Here is a 26,033-nt window from a genome sequence, read left to right on the forward strand (position 1 = left end):
GATTATCATTAAAATAGTAAAAAGGAATGAGATAAGGTGTGGTATTAACATAACTTCTTCTTCCCAGCTTTTCCCTTTTCAGGGGTCGTTGTTCCTTATTCTTCTTCTCCACTCATTTCTGTTCATCGTGTCTCCTTCTCCTAAATCTAAACGTTTCGCTCTTAAGTCCTCTGCCACAGAGTCCTTCCATCTACTCCTCGGTTTTTCTCTAATTAAGTCGTTCCTGATCCTGTCCCTTCTAGGCTTGTTTCCTGAATCTTCTTTACAGGCTACACTTCACCGCCGTACACTAACGCATACCTCACCATACTCTTATATATCTTTCCTTACAAATCTTCCCCGATTTTTCGACCACAAAGTGCCCCGCTCATTCGCTTCCAGTTAAACCAAATGGCCTGTATCCTGTGGGCAATTTCTCGATTTAATGCCCCATTTTCCGTTATGTAGGAGCCACGGTATTTAAATTCTTCTATGCGTGCTAGTTTTTCTCCAAGCAATTCGATGTACTCAACAATTCCTGTTCCACCCAACCACATATACTGCATTTTCGACCTGCTAACCCTACGTCCTATCTCTTCAATAGCCATTTTCCAACTCTCCAACTTCTCCTCCAACATTTCTTTGCATCATTGATTGTTGATATCATTCTTGATATCATTAGCAAATAGCATTGGCCAAGGAGCCCCCTGTCTTACCTTCTCTGTCAGTACATCCATAACAAGATTAAATAGTACGGTCCTTACTTTGGTGTGCGCTCCCTCATACCTGAATCATTGTAATCAATAGAAGACAACCAAAAGACTTAAATGGTTAATAAGCGTGACGTCTGGAGTGAAGATGCCTGCTGATTAACCTGCAGATGATTAACCTGCTTAACCCTAACCTGCAACAAATTTATCATTTCTCCAGTTAATCGTTCAAGTTGAAGCCATAACTAAGCAACTATAAATTGTAAATGTAAATTAATGCGATGTTTTGTAATAGTATATTGTCTTTATAGGCCTCTTTTTATATTTCTTTCTCTCTCCGTCTTAAACTGGCTACATGGCAAAGGTCGTAACTCGTCTGCTCACTAATGCTGTTTCTCGACGACATCAATATTTTATAAGGAGTTTAAGGTAGGATCTTTATTAAAATAGCTGTACTATTTATAACCATTGAGTAAGTCCAGAACTCTATCGGTTGGTCAGAATTATGATTTTAATCGGAGCGTCTGGGGAGAGGTTTCGTTTTTAATAGCGCTGAGATCCACATCCTGTTTAGATGCACACATTGACGATCGAAAAAGCTGTTATTTAATGAGAAAAAATATCGTCCGAATGAACCAAAGGCTCAAAAAGTGTTACCGGGAGTCTGCTTCATCGATTACAACCATTAAACAATGGTTTGCTGAATTCAAATGCGGTCGTACCGACACCAATGATTCTGAGCGCTCTGGAAGACCAAATGAGACAGTTATTCCCGAAATCATTGAAAAAACGCTGAAAAATATTATGGAAAACCGCAAAATGAAGTTATCAAAGGGTAGCGTTTTCACTCCAGATGTATTCGTACTTTTGAAGTGCCCAACAGCAACATTCAGTTCCGTATATCATAGCCTATTATGAAAGCTTTATTATTGACTTTTCTTTCAGTTCCACTGGAAACTTTCTATCACATAGCACATCACTCGCCACCTATTATTTCAGCCATCCTGCACTGCTGCATGCAACTCCATCTATTTCCCTCTTACACTGTAATACGAATCCTCGGTACTTAAAATTATTACTCTTCACTATTATTTCCTCATCCAAAGTTATCATCTTATTTGTAGTAATAATTCCACCTTTACATGAATATTTTTGATATGACAATGATCGATGATATTTTGATTGAATATGTAAATGAAATAGTTGTAAATTGTAGGTATAATTATTATATAGTCCGGAAAGTATCCGGAAAAAAGAAAGCAGAATTATAATTTTACGGTATTTATTTCTATCACTTTAAATATAAAATTTCAACAAATAATGCATTTCATTTACTTATACAACCTCTATTTACATCTAAACACTTAACTAAACGTCCAGGTACACCCGAAACTAGGTCAAGGCCATAATTTTCGGTAATGGTGTTCCAGGCCTGTAAAACTAACCGAATCAAACCTTCTTTATCTCGTGGCGCTGCTCGTTCCACTTCAATCTTCATCAGTCTCCATATGTTTTCAATGGAGCTAAGATCTGGAGATGCTGCTGGCCACGGAATTGTTACCAATTCGTGTTCTTGCATCCAAGCTTGAGTATAAGCAGAAGTATGGCATCTTGCATTATCTTGCTGAAAACGCCACCCCTGGATATAAAACATGAGCCGTTTCAAGAAGAAAACCATTTAGGATGTCACACATTTCGCGCTATCAACAGTACCATACAGAGAGGTGTAGCACCACGCTGAGATATTGCTTCCCAAACAATTATTTTAGTGGGAAATTTGGAAATTTGAACGATAACATTTTCTCTTGATAGGACTTTTAGATGATTCGCACTAAGCTGGAAACAACTTTCATCAAATATAAAGACATTAAAATTATCTTCTCGAAAACGTTGACAAAAATCTATACTCCGTAGCCTTTGCAGATGTGTCATTGTAAGGATTTTTTTTTGATTCCTTGATATGTAGCCTTGCTTTTTCAGTGACATGCGGACAGTTTCTAGGCACATTTTTATTCTTCGTTGATTTCCAAATCTGTTCGCTAATTTTCGAAACCCTAGGCGCGGATTTTGTCGTCCTAAGGCCACTAAAGCATTTAAATGTTTTCGCGAATCTTACGCGGTCTACCCGAAACTGGTCTATGTCTCATATCCATGCCATTTTTTATACTATTTATTGGCATTATTGGCTTTATTGTCTCATACACTGCACTTTTTCCGAGTTCAGTCAATTGTACTAATTTTTTAACGTTTCGGACACCCATTCTATACAAATATTCCACCACTTTTCTTTTTTCTTCTTGCGACATTATTTCAGTCTGTTTAAAAACAACAATATTTGATAGATTGTGTTGTCATGCGATTTTGTCCATAACCTACTATCGGCACAACCTACTTGATGCATTACTTTTGTCTTAAAATGTTACAAAAAGAAAATCTATTAAAATTAGGAAAAATATAAAATTCCGGATACTTTCTAGACGGACTATAGAAATTGTAAAATCTGCAGAAATTGTATTAATAAATAACATTTTTTCGTTAACTTTTATATCTAAATGCACTGAATTTGTAAAACGTTTCCTCTAAGATACACCATTGACTTAAAATGACCCACATTTAGGTTAAAGAAAGTTGACAAGTAGAAAGCGCACACTGTTGCATAAAAATCCTGTATTTGCCTTGTGCAAAAGTTTCATAGTCCCCTCACTAAACATCAACAAATAAAATATCTCATTGTCGTCTTCAACAATAGCACCAGTTTATCGTAACAATATAATACTGTTATATAAATTATAGTGTTTAACTCCTTTGTATATTTGTATTTATAACGGTAGATATAAATATTGAATATATGAGAAACTACTAGGTATTTAAACAATGTATAACTTATTTTATGAAACCGTTCAGAAATGATGAGACGTGTCCATTTTTTTTAATAAACTATTCATCACAAGATCTGCTCTTACTCGACGTCGATACAGCTTTTGGAGGATCCGAGCCTGACCAATCATCAATCTCAACGCAAATTGACCTTGAGCTACTGTTCAAGATATTAAGTTATGTATAAACTGAGAGCTTATTACTCCAAGCTTCCTAAAATATTTTTCGATCCATCAAAGACGAGGTGTTCCTTGAGGTTGTCTGGGTCTTCTCATGGGGTTCCTCGGTGAAGTTTTCTTAATCTATCGCACTTTCTTTAAATCTGTCTCTACAATTCTGATATTGCTTGTAAGTCAGTTACTACTCGGCTTATTCTCTAGGACACCATAAAACCTATCCCCAGGTATCTATTTGGCCACAGTGGTGTTCCCACTTTTAATCTATTTTCTATTTGTTTGTTTCCTTTCTTGTTATCTTCTTTTCCTTTCGCCAAAATTATCGTTCTTATCGTAACCATGTAGTTACGATATTTTCCTTTGTTGCTTGTTTATTTATTAGTTTTTTGACTTCCCTTGTGTAGCTTCCCCTTTTTTATTTTGTATAGCTGCTCCTTCTCTTTATCCCATCTCCATTCCCTACCGTTTACTGTTTTTGTATCCTATTCTTTCCATTTTCATTTTTCTATCATTTCTTAATTAATTTCACTTTTACTTGTAGTTCTCTGGCTATGAAATTTTCCTTTCCTTCCCTTATGTTTCTATCGTCGTTTGTGTCCTTTTTTAATCCTGGTATTATCAGGATTTTGTTTTTAATGTATTTCTCTATGTGTTCCATTCTTTCCTGTAGTTGATTTACTTCTCTTTTCAAGTTCTGATTCTATTGCCTTATTTTCATTAATTGCGTATTTTTTTTGACTTGTTCCTTCCTCACTGGCTTTATTATTAATAGTCAAATGCCTTCTTGAAATGTACAAATTTACAAAGGTGTATTGTTTCTGTTGTACTGTTATTATTCTCATAAAAAAGCTTGTATGTTTGGAACAGAAGACTTATCTTTCGGTAATTTTCCAGGTCTTTTGGATCACATTTGTCGGACATCAGTATGACCAATGCTCTTCCCATTCGTCTGGGATATCTTCTTCTGTTAGGCATCTGTTAAATAAATTTACCAATTCGTTTTTTAGTTCTGTGTACTTTCTTTTGACATCTCACGTAAAACCTCATCATCCCTTGCAGCTTTATTTTTTTTTAGTTGTTTGAGTGCATAGTCTTCTTCTATTTGGATGTCATGTATTTTTTCGTAGTTGGTATTTACTATACGTTTTTTATTTTCTATATAGGTGTCTTGGTTTTATACAGTATCCTCTAACAATTTACTGTGAGTTTTAGTATTTCTTCTCCATGCCCTTCTTTTAGTCTTATAAATTCTTTTTTTCCTGTCGCTAATCTTTTAAACAGCTTAACCCCTCTTTCTTCTAATCATATTTTCCCCTAGTCTGGTATTGTGGTCAGGCATTTCTTGTTTGACCATTTTCCTTGGAAAATGGTCTGGAAAACCCTTTATTTATTTCTATGTACTGAATTGTATTCATTTTCTCTGCTTTTATAGGTTATTTTCGATTTTATACGTTGTTTTGTTAATATGAGGCGCTCCGTGGACAAACGGCGAATACGCCAAATGGGCATTTTGAGAAAAACGCGATTAAAGTGGAAAAAGTGTTTTTAATTCAATAAGGGCGAATATACACGTCATCAAAATTTTGTAATGCGGTTAGGTAAAAACTATTTTTTTTATAAAAAGTTTTGCTTGTTAAGCAAATAAGATCAAAGGATATGATATGAAAAACATTTTTTAATTAAAAATTGTTCTGTTTAAGATAAATCAAAAACTAAAAAAACACCAAACAATAAATTATTAATTCAAGCAAAAATCCATAACATCATCCTGACTTTCTCCAGTTAGCGTTGCCAAATTGGTTTGTGATTCTTGGAGAGAGATCAGCTCATCAAAGAAACTCCTATGATGAAGCGGTATGTATGGAAGAAGTGACTTGATGTCTTTTATTTTTTCCTCTGAAAGTTTTATAGGCTGTTGGTATTTAGGAGACAAAACTGCGGCAGATAAATCAAACAAATGGCGTTGATATTCTCCTACTTTTCCTTTCTGCAAAAAAAATTGTTCGGACAAAACATTTTGGTACGTTGGTTGTATGGAAAACCCTTGTTTGAACAACTTGGAGTAAAGAAATACTTTACCATTTTTAAAACTAGCAGTTGATTTTCTTTTTGTAATTAACTTCTGAAGAGCAGTGAAATCAAAAAACATTGATGATGTCATTTTTACTACTTTGAATGGTCTGACCTTCCTTGATGAACGAATTAAGTCAATATAGTGGTCTTCAGAATAAACATCAATATTTCGAAGCCTTAACTCAATGTGACCAAAATCCCTGTCACAAGGTAAATATGAATGTCCAGGAATCATAAAGTAATGTTCTATGAAATCAAATTTTAATTCATGAATTTTTTTCAAACAAGCTAAAACAATGTTCATATTTTTGTTCTGGCCGCCACAATTGTCACTTTTTTGACTTGATGATCCATAGAATCAGAGTAATGGGACAAGCAGCTTGCTATTTCACATGAACCACGACCTCCAGTACTTTCATTCCACATGTACATAACACATTTTCCAGAAACATCATGGACTGCAAAATTGTAGGTCCAAAGCTTCCTTTTGTAATGCTGTACAGATGTCGTCAGTTTAGGGGTAGGGAGAGTTTGCTGCAGATCTATACAAATTTCTGAAACTGAGTCTTCATTATTACTTTTATAACTTTTAAGTATTTTTTGAACTGCTTTGGCTCGTCTTAAATGAAGTTCCTTGGCAACTTGTAATTGGTTACGTTGTAAATCATCACAATTTGAAAGTTCCATATCTGTTTTGTCACAAAAATTACAAGTATCCGACTTAGGAGGGTTGAAACCAATATTGAATTTTTTATTAAATGTGTCACGGTAGAACCGTGAGCTGACAGGTTCAATTAAAGGGTGATTTTCTGTCATCCACTCACAGTACAGGTCATACAACTTGTTTATGTTTAAGTCTGTGGAAAGGTACTTTCGGTAAGGGCTTTTTGCTCTGCTGTAATGGCTTGAACATTTGGGTAAACTATTTACATGTAACATTACAGTTTCTTTAATTTCTACACTTACTTTGTTAACTGGATTTTTATTTCCTCTTCTGTCCAATTCTACAGTGCCACTTGTGGATACTTTATTCAAAACAGTTCGAACCCTCTTTTCAGTGACACCATGAATCGCATAGAATGCTTTTCTGCAGACTTTAAATTCATTGCTTTCAAAAAGTACACTGTACTCAATACTACGTAACTTTCGACTAGGTCGATTTTTAATGCGACAACGGTTGCCAGAAACAGATTTCACTCTTTTAGATAAGTAAGTGTTTTGTAGGTTATACTCAGATAATTCCCAAAAGTTTTTAAAAATTATACTAATTTTCTCCAAACCTACTTTCTCAAAACATCCACAGGAACAGGGACTTCCCACAGTCCGCTTAGGCACAAGTTTTCTGTTTTTAATGGTGCTGTATTCTTCACCTGAGTTTCTTTTAACTTTATTCACATTCTTTTGCCACGTGTCTTCAGTTTTCGACCTTTTTCTAGTGTAGCCTTTGTTTTGGTCTTCTGTAAACTCGCTTTCTGACATTGTAGCAGTAAAATTTTAACTTTATTAGTAAAGTAACTCAAACTATTGAAACTAATCAAAATAAAAACTACTTGTTTTGACAAGCAAAACGACACTGTAGCTTAAAACGGTAAAAATAAGACGGAAATCACGGAAATTTTATTCAGAAATTTGGCAAGACAGAAGTGGGAGGGCTAGCTGTGTACCGACGTACCGGTGGCGTATTCGCCGTTGTTCCACGGAACATTTACCATACTTTTTAAGATTCATACAGTTTGCTTCCGTTAAGTCAACCTATTATAGTTCTGAATAGAAAGGACGAATAAACCATGTTATGGTGGTACATTGTTCGAATAATGATCAGGCTATCCATTGCATTAAAAAAAAACTGTAACTGGCGTATTCGCCCTTTTTCCTCGGAGCGCCTCATATTATCAATGACAATACATATTGATCGAACATTATTGTTCTCAAATGTTGGAGAATTTTCTTAATTGTTAGGACCTATTTCATTTTACCAAAAGCTGTCCAACTCTTACTCTCCTATCTACTTCAATATCTTTATTTTCGTTCCCTATTGTTAGTTTTTTGGCCTAAAAAATATATATGTGGTCACATTCTAGAAAACTATTCACCCATTCGCAAGAGACTATATTGAAAAAAAAATTTTTTCTTCGTCAGGCCACTCTCTACTTAACGAACAAATCTCACAGTTTTCTAAATTGACATTATTTTTAAATCAATTCGAACATACCTTAGACTTCTCGCAGTAAAAACCTTTTACATCCCGACAAAGTAATTTAGTTAAATATAAAAATTATAAAAAAAACCTTTAACAGTTAATCAACTCTATCATCTTTAATTCTTTTAATGGTCCGTGGAGGAATAAAAAGCAACATTTACTTTTACAGCCATTCGACAAAAAGTATTAGTATCGATGAAAAAAGACGCGATCAAGTATAGTATTCTCCAAATGGAGAATAATAATGAATAACTAATAATAACAAGATAATAATGAATAACTCATTAAGAAATAGATTTTTTGATATTTGTAAGACCCTTTGAAAATTTTTCTGATAAATCATTCAAAAGAAAAACAAAAAACCTTATTTTCTCTGAATTTTTAATTATTGTCTCCTGAGTAGTTCTCTCTTCGGTAATATTCTTCTATTCTATGACAAAAGAAAACTAATTTTAGACGAGTCAAATTAGCTCAAGTTTAATTAAAACATTTAATTTAGAAAAAATGTTATTTATAATTTTATTATGGTTCTTGTTAAGTGGGGGTATAATACATAAAATATAAATTTGAATTAAAGAGCTGAAAAACTCCGGGGGTGATTTAAAAGGGGTTAAAGGGGATAAATCAAATACGGAAGTTGTAGATAATATTAAAATCTACAACTTTTCTTATTTAATATTTTTAACATAACCTTAAAATTACGGAGAGAAACCAAGAAAATCGTCTTTTTTCGAGGTTTTTGGTTTCTATTTTTGATTTCTGTGATTTTATTGAAGTTATTTAATTTAATTTAATTTTTAAGAAACTAAGTGAAAATTTACTTAATATATTCTTAATTATTAATTATTAATTAATCAATTATATAAAAAATTAATATTGTTTAGAGTAAAAAATCTAAAAGTTTCCGAAATTTTCGGGTTTTTTTTTGAAAAAAACACCCCCTTTTCAAGAAAAAATTCCATGGTGAAATGGAATGTTTTTTTCTTTTACTTCTGCTAGAGCTTGTTTTCTTCATTGAAACATCTACCTTTTTGGTAAAAAAAAAATTAAGATTTTCCTATATAAAATATACATAAAAATTGAAAAAACGGAGAAAAAATCAATACTTTTTGAGTGATTTGCGAGTGAAAATGTTCATTTTTCACAACACGTTTTCAGACATGTTTTTCACAAGTAACTCACTAATAGTAGAAAGTATACTCTATCGAAAAAAATATTCCTAGCAAAAATGTAGCTTATAAAAAAAACCAAAAAATGGTGTATATATGAAATCTGTAGACAAAGTAGAAACAGAGTTATAGCTCATGGAACTTAGGTTCTTATTTGTCAAATTTCATACCGAATGTTTCAACGTGAAATAACCAAAAAATTTAGTACTTTTCGGGGAAAACTCATCAAAACTTTTTGAAAGTGTTTAATAATCCTTTATTTTTGTTTTTTTAAGTTTCTAGCATCTAAGCTAAACGAATTACGCTCAAAATAAAGTTTGGTCCCTTTTTTTTGTTAGAAACATCGTGAAAATTACCACTCCAAATAAAATTAATCCTTACCGCTTTACAGTTTACTTTAATTTTGTATTGTTTGTATGATCTGTAAGTTTGGCCGGTTCAAAAGGCTTATTTTTGAAACAATTTGGTTTTAAAGTGAAAACAATTTTTGAAATTTTGAAAAAAATGACAAAAATTGGTAAAGACAAAAATTGGTTAAGATAAGTGATAAGTGACTCGTTTAAGCACTTTTAACTACTACCTTTTTAAAAATAAGGTTTCGTAAAACCTTAATTTCAATTATCTTATTGCATAAAGAACCTACAAAATGTTTTTTTTAAGTACTTTATAACTTAAAAGATAATCGAGTTGAGTAAAAATCAATCACATATTTTAGGGAATATCAGAACGCTTATACTGGAGCATTATAATATATACATAGCCTAAGATTGGGGTCAGAGGTACAAAATCGTAATGAACTAGTTTAAGCTGTACCCTCTGTATGAGATGCCACTGGACAAGAAACTTGAGGTTACCGGAGAGGGCCCTAAAGACACGAAAGGCTCCGAGACTCTATGGGATACAACCAGAAGCGGCGAAAAGCATTGGCAGTATGGACATAGAAAAACCGAACACAATGGAGCCGACGTGGCTTTTGGAACACCTGAATATACTGCTTAAAAATCAGCGATTTTCGGCAAATTGGAAGATCTCGAGGCTCGTGCACTCCCAAAGGGGAAAGACAAGTATCGAGCTGTTTGACTTCTGTCGTGTATAGGTAAATTATACGAGAGGCTTCTAAGCCCTATATTACAAATTTGTCATTTTCTAGGTCTCCAACTGACGATTTTTTAGAGAAATGCGCAAGTAACTAAACAGATACAGTAGATTTCAAAATATACATTTTGTGAATTTATACTTAAGTAATTGTACAAACAGTTCCCTGTATCTTTCTTAATATCAACATTTTATTAAAGCAATTTGGCTTAAATCGTAATATTTTAAGTGTAAGTGTAGAATCTACTGTTTCTTTTTGTACAATTACTTAAGGACCATCCTGTATATTGCTTTAAAGTTTAAAAAAAGACGATATTAGCAATTTCTTAAACTTTGTATAGATACGGTATAGCCGTTAAAATCCTTATTTTTATAGATATTAATTATCTGTATCTATTTGATGTTTTTATAAAAAATAATAACTTAAGTTTATTGGATATTATATTGGAAACAGTTTTTGGACTATACGAGGCATTATTTTGTCACTTATTAAATAACTCAAATAAATTGACGTTTCAATCATGTGATTAATGAACCTCATCAGAATTATATGTGATGACTAAATATGTACTTAAATATATGTAGAAAATGTTTTTTAATCTTATTAAAAAGTAGATGTTCCAGAAAATTTTAAGAAGAAGTAAAAAAGGAAAATTTCCTTATGGATTATGTCTTTGAACCAAAGAGTGTTTTTACAAAAAAAAAACACGAACAGCTCGGAAACTTTTGGATTTTTTTGTAATAATTAAAAATATATATAAAAGTATATGCTCACCAAGCTTCATCAAAATTGAATAACTGTTACAGTAATGAAAAATAATAAGCAAAAACATCGAAAAATTGACGATTTTCTTTCTTTCTGTTCTCTGTAATTTTGAGATTATGTTAAAAATTCTATGTAAACAAAGTTTTAAAGTTTTGTATTAATATCTATAACCTTTGTGTTTGAAATTTTTTAATAGGATGTCAAGTTTCGTCGGAAATTAAAAAAAAATTGTTTAGCCCTCTTTTAACCACCCAAATCACCACTGGAACTTTTCAACAGTTTAATTTCTTTTTATTTTGAAAATTATACCCACATCTACCATGTTCCATCATAAAACTTTTGATTTTTTTCACATTTTTTTGCTAATTTACATGGGCTCTTTCAGAAATTAATTCAAATATAATTTAAGCTAAATGGTTTTTTGCTTGTAATTTCCAACATTCTTATTAGTGACACGGAAGTTTTCAAGCGGATATTTCGCAAATAGTTACATAATTTACTATTTTGGAAAGAAAAATAAGGAAATTCTTTATTTCTTATTATATTATTCATCGATAAAATCTTATAATTTCCTTATCGCTTTTGGTCAAATATTGCAAAAACCGAAGAGGTCAACGGAAGGTGATAGATACCACAGAGAAGATTTGATCGTCTACTTTCATTAACGCACTTTCATATCGGATGTGAATGCCGCAAAAGTATGTCAACGGCAATCAACTGCCAATTTATAAAAATACATTTCTCTTCTATAATTGAACACTATACACTATATTGTTTTGTAAAATTGGTAAATTAAAATGGCGGGATCATTCAAGAGACTTATATCTTATTAAATATTAATTATATAAAACCGTTCAAAAAGATCGTTATTAGACCTTTGTAATCTTTTTCTTCGTGAAGCTCTTTTTTCACTTAATATACTGATACAAAGATGCCGTCAATCAAGATATATACGTATGTTTTATTGACTATAATAACGCATTCGATAAAGAACGACATAAACAATTAATGAATGTTCTGAAATCAAAGAAGATTGACTACAACGACCCAGGATCATATCAAATTTATACTATAAACAGCGAGCAAAAGTACGTGTTAACGAACAGCTGTCAGAAGAAATTGAAACTGAACTTAAAGTGAGACAGGGATGCGTATTGTCGCCAATTATTTTTAATGCCTACTCCGAAGAGATCCTGAAAAACGCTCTTGAGGGTGAAACAGCTGAAATAAAGGTAAATGGAGTTCCCATTTACAACATTAGATAAGCGGACGACACTGTGATCTTAGCCGAAAATATTGAAGATCTTCAGAGACTGGTGACCAGAATAGCGGAGTATAGAAAAGAGTATGGTCTAACAATGAATGTCAAAAAGACGAACTTTATGAGAATATCGAAAACTCAAAGAAATAACGAGAATCTTCTAATAAACGGAACCAACGTCGAACAAGTGGACAAATATGCATATCTGGGAACAATGATTAACTCCACAAATGATTACATTCAGGAGATCAAAATCAGAATAGAAAAAGCTAGAGCAAATTTCAACAAAATGAGAAGAGTGCTATGTACAAGGGATTAAAAATTGGAACTAAGAGTTAGGTTGACGAGGTGCTATATTTTTTCGACTTTATTTTATGGAATGGAATCTTGGACCTTGAATGCTACATCAATGAAAAAACTGGAATCATTCGAGATGTGGGTGTATAGAAGAAATCTGAAAATATCGTGGACAGAACACGTCACAAACAAAGAGGTTCTGAGAAGGATGAATAAAGAAATAGAAATTTTAAATATAATTAAAACAAGAAAATTGGAATATCTCGAACATATTACACGTGGAGAAATACACCTTGCTCCAACTAATTATACAGGGAAAGATCCAAGGAAAGAGAAGCATAGGGAGGCGTAGAATGTCATGGCTGCGCAACCTGAGAGAGTGGTACGGATGTACATCAAATGAACTTTTCAGAACAGCCGTCTCAAAAGTCCGAATAGCTATGATGATTGCCGACCTCCGCCGCGGAGATGGCACTTGAAGAAGAAGAATATTTTTCTTCTTCAAGTACCATCGTTGCCATATACAGTAAAGGTTAATGCGAGTGAATAGTAAAGAATATTGGCATATGACGTAACAAGGAAAAAACGATCATATATATCATAGAAGGCAACCGTAAATACTTTTGACTATTTGGTCATTATCAGTACGGTGCAGCTAAGTTAGAATAGGAGAAGATTAACTTGGGAAAAGGATCACTATAAAAGCAATGCGACCAATTTGTGGTAATAGTGTTAGAAGACTATGAGGTTTCAGAGCAACAACTAAAAAATCCACGGAGGAACTTACAGCTACCTGAGGAAAGGAATGACAAACGTATAGAACGTTTACAACAAATAGTAAAGGTTAATGTGAGTGAATAGCAAAATAAGTAAAAAATATTAATATATCTTGCAACAAGGAAAAAAAGTAATAGTACGAGTTTCTTCCCATATCAGTTGACCCAACGTTAGATTGATAATAAAACTAAATTTTAGAGAACAAAAATAAAAGCGCAGCGTAAATTTTAGAAATTTTAATAAATCGAACAACATTTTTGAATTTCCTATTTATAGAAAATATTTTATAACGTAATGAAAACTATTCATCATCATCATCATCAATGGCGCTACAACTTTTCGTGAGTCTTTGCCGCGTTTACTATTGCCTTTCATGTTTGTCGGTCCTGTGCCAGTAATTCCCATTGTCGCACTCCCATTTATTGAATGAATTTTAGAAGTTTAATCAATGAAAACTATTGATTAAACAGAATAATAATAAATTTAAAAAAACGCATAGAATATGTAATATTAACAAAAAAAATGTGAAAGTTTACCACTGAGTTGCATCCCCTTTGGGTTTTTACCAAGTTCTGACATAATTCTAATGTATACGAATCTCATATTTCTTGCAATGTTTCCTTCATCTCGTTGACGGACCTGGCAGGTCTTCAATCCATTTTAAACTCTTTTTTGAGGTATTACAACCTGCGCCGTCCTAATAAACGATAAAATCTTCCGCTGATGTTAAACGGTGTTCTATAATCGGCAAAAGAGATTCTCCTAAAATATTCAAATATTTGTCCGTGTTTACAATCAAATCGATAAAATTTACTTTTCTCTTCAGACAGTCGGGATGGAAAGCTTAATTTTTCCTGCGAATGACGCGACTTCTACTGTCTGCAACACACACTTCAAATCTGAACTCATCACTCCATTGTATTGAATCCCATTGCGACTAAGTCCCATCTTTATGCTCTTTTGACCATCTTAGTCTATTTTTCTTTTATTGTAATGTTAAAAGTGGCTTTTCCTTACCCTAAAATAAAAAACAATTCTTACTAATTTTTGCAACTATAAAACTTACGTTGTAAGTACCAAATCCTAATTTGTGGGCTTCTCGGTGACATGTTGATCTAGAAACGTGTCTTCCAATAACGTCACTCCATAAAACGCTTAACTCCATATAATTTGCTCGTCGACTTTTCACTATAATGCGTCTTAATGCCCTTCGATCTGCTTCGGTTATTTTGCTTTTTCGTACATTTCTAGGTTTTGTGGCGCCCGAACGTGTAGTTTTGTATCTTCTGACTATATTTCTTAGGGAGAGCACCCACCAAACTGGCGTGAAATGTAACATGGCAGTGACATAGCACGGGCATGAAACTGACGTGGCATATAGCGCACACTAAGGTAGCAAGACATCAATAAGGCTGGTTTTTTCAAAAATCATAATTTCGTCCTCTGATGATGAAGTTATGCTAACGCTTTTAAACGTAAACAATAGAACAAAACTTGTCTGCAACGTAATTTTTTAGTAAATCCTTATTGGAAAGAGATTAAAGGGCATAATGGGTTTATTGTATTTAAAGAATTAAATATGTTTTCGGCGAAATTTGGACAATACTCCAGCCAAAATATCTGAACAAACGATCAAGGGAATTATGATCAAAGATACTCGGAAGTTTGGAATTTGCTTAATTACTGTGGCTTTATTTATGGAAAGCATATCAGGATTAAAGCCCCCCGAACTCTGGGTCAGCATACTTCAAGTCCAAGGGATATTTTTTTATTGTATTGTTAGCTGTGGCTGACGCAGACGGGCTATTGTTGTCGGTTGATATTGAGGAATATGGACGAAATAGTGATGGCAGAGCATTCAAAGAAAGTGCATTTGGAAAAGCAGTAAGTAGGGACCAACTTGATCTTCCCGAACCTAAACCGTCGCCAGGAGAAAATGATAATGCAAGTCCTTACTATTTTATAGCAGACAAAGCTTTTCCCCTCTCAGATCGTGTCATGAAACGATATCCCAGAAGACAATTAACAAATGACAAACGAATATTTAATTACCGACTTTCTAGAGCGCAAAGATCTATTGAGTGTGCATTTGGTTTGCTAACTTCAATGTTCAGAGTATTGGAGACGCCAATATGTTGCAATATTGACAAAATCGATATCATCATTCAAGCTATTTGATACGTGTTCATGATGGAGTTTTTATTAACCCCATATTTCAATTGAAAAAACAAATTATAGCCAATAATTATCCAATACCACCAGGGAGGTATCGCAGGCCAACAAATGGTGCATTAGAAATAAGAAATAGACCTTGTAATTTTTTTAATCAGCCTACTGGTGCCTTAGCAGAATGACCACTGTATTTTACAGCTTTGTGCATACATTTGTCTAAATAGGTAAATAAAAATAAGGTATTCTAGTAAAAAGATATAGTGTTTTTAGCCCTTATTTTTTGGCTTATTCGTTTTTTTCGTAATAAACATCGTAACAAATAGTTTTATTATTGTAAACATTATGGTTTTACAATACAAGCTAACAACATTATTTTTAGAATGAAAGCTTTTTATGCAGCTTCTTTTTCATTACGAAAATGTCAGATAGATGAGCTATTAAAAAATATATTGGCTCAATTTTATAAACGGATTAGTTTTACACCGGCTTGTGAGGTATGACTCTAGTCTAGACAAAAACTCTAAGAGTCTGGCCGTGTTCAAAATATCTAGATAAAAATTGGACTTGAAAATAAAAACATGTCATGTTTTTAGCCATTGAAGAATTAAACAGATCGGCTAATCAAAAAAGTTATTGATGAATAACTTTGAATGACTGACTTGTGCTGTCATAGATACCTAGAATTTCTCGATTAATGAGACAAAATCAATATTAAATTCTGGACTGTCTTCCATATTTATATTTTTTAACAAACAAACATTCAAAATGCAAGTAGCACGTGCATCGAATTAATATCTATGGAGAAGCTATGAGCATATTAACGTGTGTATTAAAAACGGCGTAGGTAGGCGTGGCTAACGATGATACCAATATGGCGGTGGGATCATGGCCGGACTCAAAGATAAATTAATAGTATTAGACATTTTACTGTATTTGATAATTACACATTTGACTATATTTGATAATACAGTCAAATACTATTAATTTATTCTCTCAAGTACGGGCCATTACTTTGTTTACATATTTGTATACTAACCTGTAGAACGCTATTCCTGAAGATTTTTTATTAACATTGCTTCTGCTAATGCAACTACGTTGAGAACAAGAAACCATTATTATGCACTATCACAATATATTATTACAGTTTCTATAAAAGTATTATAAAACTAAAAATATTCGAAAAACAACAAACGTAAACAAACATATACGATCTGTCAAAAGTGTCAAAGCAATCTTAACAATATGGCCGAAGTGAGGTCGTTTTTAGTCACGTGATGCCCTCTCCATAGATTCTAACTCGATGAGCACGTGGCAAAAAGTAGTGGCTCTATTTTTAACGACGTGGCGTAGCAAGCTGCATGACGCCACTGTCACGGTCATTATGGTGTGCGCTGAATAATTCGTTTGCATTGGTTACATTTGTAACATGTAAAGTCGCGCGCAACTTGCTACTTGCCACTTGTCATCCAAGTTTGGTGGGCTCATAGCGAGACAATTGCAACATATTCGCGATTTCCGAATTGAATTTTCCAGAATTAAAAAATCTAATAATGATTGAACAAATTTTCTCATCGATAACTTTACCTCGACACAATCCACAAACGGCAAAAAGCCGTTACAATACTACAAAATACATTTGACAGTAACTGACAATATTATTGTTTTGGTGTCATTTTTCCATAGCATAGATTTAACGTAAATTATGAAAACATCAACGTATGTTGACATAAGTGAATGCATAGCCAGGGTTTAGTGAATTTTTTTTTATTGTTGAAAATAAATAAAAAACCATGAGAGTAATGTTTTGAATAAATATTAATAAAAATACCATATTAATTAATTTGAGAACTTATAAAAACATGCAGAGTATAATTTGTTTACGGTAATCGACTTAAACTGCAAATTCCATAGGTGGGCCAACTGATATGGAAAGGGGATCGTATATGTATAAGATGGAAGGCAACCGTAAATAGGTTTTAATGATGTAAACACGTCATATTGATTCGTTTGGAACAGTTTCCTCACTCCTTAGAAATTATGAGTTTTGTAATAATTTTGTCTAGATGGAATAATGGAAGGAAACCAATAAATCACATAAAACCGAAGAATGCTTTGGCTTTGATACATTGAAAGGCGAGGAACCAACCACTAATTGCAAATTTAGACCCGCAGAAAACATATTCATAGATATGAAGAATTTAATATTCAAACAGAACAAAAAAAAATTGTACTATTCTTATTTAGAATGATTCTATAATATCTACGCAATGTTATATATTTTTACACCATGATTCAAAGCAACATTTATTATAATTAAGTAAAATAAAAACAGCAATTAAGGAAAATTGTTTAAGCGACACGCCATTTTTTAACCTTGTGCAATTTTCACATTTACTAATAAAAAACGGTGAACATGGGAAAGTGGTTTTAGACAATCCATTTTTCTGGGACAGTGCACAGACAGCAACGGTGTTTTCTTTTTAATAAAGAACATAAATAACACCTTAAGTGAGAAGTAGTGAATATTGTTTGTAAAACTGAAAGCTGTTGTTTTCTAAATTATTTAAATTCTAGAATAGAATAGAATAGAATAGAAATATGCTTGTCATTGCACAATTTTGTATATGCAAATAAATTGTAAATTGCATAATAAAACCTTACAAACTATAATATACATATAATAAGTTTAAGTTGCTGCACGTGATACCCAAATATATAAAAATACTTTAGTTACTTGGACTGATATATATAAAGTAGTCCAAAATTTTTGACTAGTTTGGAAAAAATATATGTAAATACTTTTTTCTTTTTGAGTGTGGTAGTCAATAAAAAATAGAGCTTTGCTAAGGCGTACTATTTATTCTGAATCCAAGCTTTCGGTGGTTTTTTGCCACCTTTATCAAGGTCTACAAAGAAAATTACTATATTGTAACAATTTGAATGGTGCAAACAAAAAAAACTATAAAAAACTTACCCGAATGTAAGATTCGTGGCATAAACAACAACGTTAAATAACATGATAATACTGAAATTGCAACTAAACTTACAAATGTTACTGTTAAAAAGACACTTTAAAAATTAATAAATACGTTAAAAAATTAAAAAACAAAATGAAAGACATGTTAAAACAGTCGTCGTTGCAAGCTTGATTTCAGTCACATTTCACGAGCAGAAAGAGGAAGTGGGAGGACAATTATTGTTTAAATAGTTTGAAGAAAATACAAAAAACAAATTTAAAACTAATGTCTCACAAAATACTGTTTAAGAATTTTGAGTACTACCAACTGTATTACCAACTTGAAATTGAGCGGGAAATTAAAAATATTATTTGTAACATAAGCAATAGAAAGAAAATAGTATTTAGTAAATAGGTTTAGAAAAAACAACTCAAACAAAACAAAACTGAATTATTAACTGAAGTTTGATCAAAAATATTCAATTAATAAAGAAATTTAAAAAAAAAGAGACAAGAAAACTCTGAGATGCAAAATAGCTCAGTCAAAAGTCAATATAAAATTGTAAATATTGCTAAGATTCTGGATCTCAGATCTTTATTCAGATTGTTATTATCACTCTTGCTGATATGTACCGTCTCTAAGAAAGTTCTCTTAAATTTATTTTTCTCTCTGGCTAATATTTTTACATTGTTGAAATCTATCTTATGGTCTAGATCGATAGAATGCTCTGCCAAAGCACAAGTAGGTTTGTTTAATCTACAATCACTCTTATGAGAAATGATACGGCTAGACAGATTCCTTCCAGTTTCACTAATGTAGGTGGATGGACATTCAGTACATTGAATGCAATAAACAACATCTGTAGTTTCTAATGTCTTTGATGTTCTTGTTAGCTATTTTGATATTCTTAAATTCTTTGAAAATCTTAGTGAGTTCAACGGTTAGTTTCGGAATATATGGAAGGGCATAAAAATACACACTTATTGGAGCAGAACTATTTTGTGCTGAGGGCACTGATTGTGACATAGTAAGAATGTTATTTCTATTAACAAAAGGAATATTAAAAATTAATTTATTAATCAGTCTTGGAGGATATGAATTTTTAACAAAAATATTACGTAAGAGGTTGAGATCCTGTTGGAGATATCCGGATGTGATAACCTTTTGACACGTTCTTTCATCGCTAGGGCTAAATTAGTTTTCATCCTAGGAGAATCTATTGCTACATATGGGTTTTCTATACCATTGTGTTTTCACAACATTATCCTCACATCTATGCAATCTCATGTCAAGGAAAAGCAAAGATCCCTCCCGCTCCTCCTCGCACGTGAATTGCAAGTGTGGGTTTCGTTGGTTGAACACATTTAGCGTAGAATATATAGAGTCTGAAAGTAGTGCCAAGATTAAGTCATCCACGTATCTCTTTATGAACGGTATTTCAAAATTGATTTGTTGCAAACAGTCTACTGTGCAATTATGTCTTGGACGACTTGATTGAAGACTGTTCAGCAAGAGTGATAATAACAATCTGAATAAAAGATCTGAGTTTTCTTTTTTCTTTTCTCTTTTTTTTAATTTCTTTGTTAATTGAATATTTTTGATCAAACTTCAGTTATTAATTCAGTTTTGTTTTGTTTGAGTTGTTTTTTCTAAACCTATTTACTAAATACTATTTTCTTTCTATTGATAATGTTACAAATAATATTTTTAATTTCCCGCTCAATTTCAAGTTGGTAATACAGTTGGTAGTACTAAAAATTCTTAAACAGTATTTTGTGAAACATTAGTTTTAAATTTGTTTTTTGTATTTTCTTCAAACTATTTAAACAATAATTGTCCTCCCACTTCCTCTTTCTGCTCGTGAAATGTGACTGAAATCAAGCTTGCAACGACGACTGTATTAACATGTCGTCTTTCATTTTGTTTTTGAACTTTTTAACGTATTTATTAATTTTTAAAGTGTCTTTTTAACAGTAACATTTGTAAGTTTAGTTGCAATTTCATTATGATCATGTTATTTAACGTTGTTGTTTATGCCACGAATCTTACATTCGGGTAAGTTTTTTATAGTTTTTTTTTTGTTTGCACCATTCAAATTGTTACAACATAGTAAGTTTTTTTGTAGACCTTGATAAAGGTGGCAAAAAACCACCGAAAGCTTGGATTTAGAATACATAGTACGCCTTAGCAAAGCTCTATTATTCGTTAAGAAATTCTTCCACTAAATGTAATATGGCCTTTCAGATAGATAGGCTTTTGTCATTTGACGGAACTTAAGAAAAGAAGTCGCAGATTTAAGTTGCAAAAAGAGATGATTGTATAATTTTTCTGCCGAGTATAATATAGATTTCTTTACTAACTCAGTGAATACGGTCGGTAAATACACATCAAAGGTTGCATTTCTGGTGGAGTAGTCATGATTAGGTCTTACTGGACATGTTGGTGTTTACGAATTAAGTAAACATTTTCTAAAATATATAAAGAGGGAAGAGTTAAAATCCCGTGATTTTTGAAGTAGCTTCTGCAATGTGTTATTCTACTGAGGCCAAAAACTTACCGTATTGCTCTTTTTTGTAGGTTAAAAATAACATCAGATTGGGCACCTGTACTGGAACCCCAAAAAGGAAGACCATATCGAAGATGGGACTCGAACAAAGAAAAAAATGTTATTTTGGAAGATGTTAAATTGATTTCCTTCGAAACAGATCTTATTGCATAGCAGCTGAGATTAGTGTCGTGACTTAACAAATCGATATGAAGGGACCATTTAAGGTTGCTGTTTATAAAAATACCAAGAAATTTTATAGAATCAACGATACTGATCTAGCTGTTATTAAGAAGCAAGGGTCAAAGAGTTCTTTTATAGGATAATGCTACTGTTTTATCCACGTTAAAAGAGAGTAAATTAGAGTCGGACCAGGTTTTTATTTTAAGTAGATCAGAAGTTATAGTTGCATGAAGATTTGCAATATTAAAGTTCCTCGAATTCCGTAGAAATTTAGTTTTTTTATCAAAATGTCGTGATTTACACAATCAAAAGCTTTGGCATAGTCACAAAAACAGTGGCAGTATAAAAATTATTGTTTAGTGCTTGATAGACCTCATGTAGTACAGAAAACATAGCATCGCTGGTACATTTATTAGATAAAAAGACGAACTGACTTTGTGATAGAATGTTTTCAACGAGAAAGGACATCAGTCGGGCTTTTATAAGTCTCTCAATAATTTTGGATAGGAGCGATAGTAAGGCAATAGGATTATAGTTGCAGACATTCGATTTTTCACCACCCTTATAAAGAGAAATAATAATGACTGTCTTTAGGCACTCTGGAAATACACCTTTTTCAAAGAAATCTTAATTAGTGAGACCAGGACGTTCAACACTTTTTTGGTGAGATTTAAGAAAATTTTTATGGGTAGTCCATCAGTACTACAGGAAGATTTGAGCTGGAAGTTTAATTACAAATATATAGATGATTGCACATATTTTGTTCAACTTTTTCTATATCATATTTTTAGTATTATCATCAATATGCTCCTTGCTTGCATCACTTTTCGGGGTCATGATTGATATTGCATTTCCCAAGATCATGGTACGTCTAATGTTCCTCCCAGGAATTTGATACTCAACCATTCATCGTATTTGGTGGTTATTATTTTAAGACGTCTCTTAATATATTGGTTCCTATGTGCATTATATGTTCCCCTTTCTGTTTCTTCTTCTATCTTCTTAATCCATAGCATTCTTAGCTTGCACAATGCTCCTTCTCCTATTAGCTATTTATATTGATAAATTATCACTAGTTTGTTTCGCTTCATTCTATCAATGTTTGCTCCATCCTATTTTTTTACACCTATTAACCAGATCTATTTTGCACTGCTTTCTAATGTTATCACAAAGTTTTGCCGATAATTTTCTTATTATTTTCATCCATTTGGTTTCCTTTATTCGGGTTGTTCTGCTTCCAAGTCTTGTTCCTGCCATGAACGAATAATTAGGCATAAAGTGTCTTGTACATTTTAGTTTTCATTTCTATATAAAGATGTTGATTTTTCCATAAGATGTTATCCAGGCAGCCTGCTACTTTATTAGTTTTTGTAGCTTGATCTCTTACTTCGTCATTTTAAATATCTTCAGATATTTAAAATGCATTATGTTTATTCTACTACTTTCGCATCAAGGTTCAGTATTTTCAGTTGCTGCAAAGGAAAATCTTTGACCAGTGTGTGTTATCTGTACTCAGGCAATACACAGATGTCAGTATGAAAATACGGGATTATAGACTTGAACCATTACGTCTAATTTAATATAATATATGTCTAGTTTTCATACTAGGTCTATTGGGCTAACACATCCCTAAAATTAAACACTCCACAAATTCCCCGGCGCCTTTTCCATCCACGGGAGTGCTTATTTTATTGAGGCGTGTACGTAAACATGTAGCAGATATGGTTAATGTTATAAACGTTTACAAATTTTGTCGTGAATCATATAAAAATACATTTTTTACATAAAGTTTTATCATTAATTTTTTTGACGTCTGTTCTACCACAAACCAAAGCGGTCTGATGAAAATATTGTATAAGAAACCACTAATAAACGGAAACTACGATATCTAATGGTTTTAATGAGATGCAGTTGATTAAAGATGTTAGAAAGTTAAATTTTGATATTAAAATAAATAGACTCTTATATAATTTAAATTTAAAAAAAAATTTTTGTTACATTAGTATTTTACAAACTACTCAAATATCGTTCTTCTTCTTCTTCTAATGGCGCTACAACCCTTTGTGAGTCTTGGCCTGCTTAACAATGTTCTTCCATTCTGCCCTGTCGGATACTTTCCTTCGCCACTGCCTGATGTTCATGGTTTTAAGATCCCTCTCTACGTCGTCTATCCATCTTTTACGGGGCCTTCCTCTTGTTCTGTTTCCTTGGGGCTTCCATCTCTGGACTCAAATATCGTGCATGGTGTAATTGTGTGGTAAATAATCTTCTTGATAAGTGGTTTGATTTGGGCTCTATCAATTGATGGTTTTTAAAAACTGTTTTAAGAGGTATTCTGAACAGGTCTGTGGTATTATCGGATGGATTGAGTATCATATGTTAAGAACTGAACGTATTGGTCGCCATTTTGTGTAACATGTCACGCTCTGAGCGTCATATAAGAGTAATAAAGCCTGAAACTATGGGCGCCATTTTGTGTGAAGCCCAAAACGTCGATAAACGTTAGTATGTAGCTGGAATTTAAACCTTTTTTAAAATGCCAAAAGGGAGACTTTACACTTGAAAAGCTCCAGCAGATGATACTAAAAAAATCAGAAGAAATCAGATAGATTACATCGCTATCAATGCGCTACTTAATTCTCCGTTTTCGAAACTCGGTAAAAGTAGTCAAAACATACTCTGGAACTGATGTCCATTCGGATCATATCCCCTTAGTCGGTGATTTGGAACTAAGACTCAAGAAACTCATAAAGGATCAAGCCGATAGCAGATTCGATCTTTCGTCTCAAATCTCATTAACAGCTCGGAACTAGTTTGGAGAATAAATTTGAAGAATACCAAGACTTTCACAATATTGAAGATCACTCGTATCATTTTAAATCTGTAATAAACAAAACTATTTTCGACTTACCCAATATCAAATATAAAAAACAACAGTGGATGAACGATATATTTAAGTTTACAGAAGAAAGAAGAAAAGAAGAAAATTTAAAAACCGAGATCCTCAAAAATATAGCAACACACAACAAAAAGAAATAAGAAAAAAACTAAAGAAAAGGAACATGGTTTGAAGAGAAATGTCTTGAAATTGAAGGTACAAAAGAAGCTAAAAGAGGCTGGTGGTATAAATAAAAATAGCCCCAATACACAAATTACTCGATGTAAAGTAATGTTGTTCTCTCTACTGCACTGCGTGGATGGAGTTTTTGCGCCTTTGTGAGAAGTATTCTTACTTTTCGGCAAAAGCTCTCTATATCCATTTTTGACCACTTTATAATACCAAATGAGTAGCTGAGCGCGGAACAGGCGTACGTATTAGTGCTTTAAACAAATTTTTACTATTAAGATATGACCGATTTAGTTGTCTTACTCTTCGTACGAACTCCGAAGTTAGTTCGATTTTCATTTGTTTATGGTCAATTGTCCGCGCTTGCTTTACTACCATATATTTATACATATCATTTTCACCCATTGCCTCGATGTTTTGGCGATATTGATAGAAAATGTAATAAAAAGTTTTTTGCTTCTCCTGAAATAAATGATAAAATGGAGCTTCCTTTTTTTTACACCCGTGTCTTCAATTCTAATACACATCTGCGAGTTGTTTTCAGAGAACAATAAATAGGTGAAATAACTTACAGTATATTGGTAACCCGACTTGTGTTTCTCGGCACAGGTACTGAATTACACCTTTGGGTTCTCTCTGTTTTTTCTAATGTTACTTGGCACAGATTCCTCACTTAAATTATGGTGAGTATCATGACCCCCCAAAAAACAGCAAAAAACTGTGCTGCCTCCAACAATAGCTTTTTAGGTCCAAATGAATTTACTGATCAACTATTCAAGGACTTAATAGAGTTAACTAATTGTTCTCAAGTGACTTAATCCGGCATATCCCCTGAGAGTAGATTTCAAGAAAGACATTCATCGAACGTCTTTGTCGAGGTCAAATTTAGGGAACCAATCGCTTAACCGATAAAGAAAGCCTAAATCTAAAGAAGACTTTTTGCACAAGAAGATATCTACTAAGCAATAAAGATATGCGTAATGAGCTAACTGTATACAGCAACATATTTACTGGATGGAAAACTACCCAAAAAATACTCAATTACAATCCAAAAGGCAAGAGGGACAGACATAAGATCTCGAAAAAGATAGCCTCCTTGTGAATAGGGAACATGCAAAGCCAATCCCTGTAATGAAAAAGAAAAAAAATAAAAACATTTTAACAGTGAATATCAAACTCGGGCAGCATAACACCATGCTGATATCAATATTATCAATATATACCATATCAGAGGAGCAATCAATCGCTAAGAAATAGTCCTTTTTTGAGATCTTCAATAAAACTTTTGATAAAATTGTATATTTTAATAGGTGTCTTCAACAGCCGAACGGTAAAATTTCCTAACAGTAATAAATTCTTCTTAAGCAACGATCTTCATTCAAGAGTGGCAACAAACTCAGCGATCTTTTTCTTGTTGATTTAGTCACTTTTACTTTGTCATAATTCATATTTAGTCCAATTTTTTTGGCTTCTTGGTCTAGAGGTTGAACCATTATGTTTATTTGTTTTTGTTCGTCGTTAAAAGGACCAAATTTACAGTATTTTTTAAGTACCTATTGTCCGTTAATATTAATTCCGCATTTCTCTCATTGTTGAATCTTGAACTCACTTGCGATCTGTACTAAAAATGTGAAGACTTAATTTCATTGTAAAATGATAGAATAAAAAACAATTTGTTTTTTAGCGACAACATCCTACGTTTCAATTATTTTTAGTAAAGTATCTGTTT

Source organism: Diabrotica undecimpunctata, chromosome 1 (genome assembly GCF_040954645.1).
Source record: "Diabrotica undecimpunctata isolate CICGRU chromosome 1, icDiaUnde3, whole genome shotgun sequence".
NCBI lineage: Eukaryota > Metazoa > Arthropoda > Insecta > Coleoptera > Chrysomelidae > Diabrotica > Diabrotica undecimpunctata.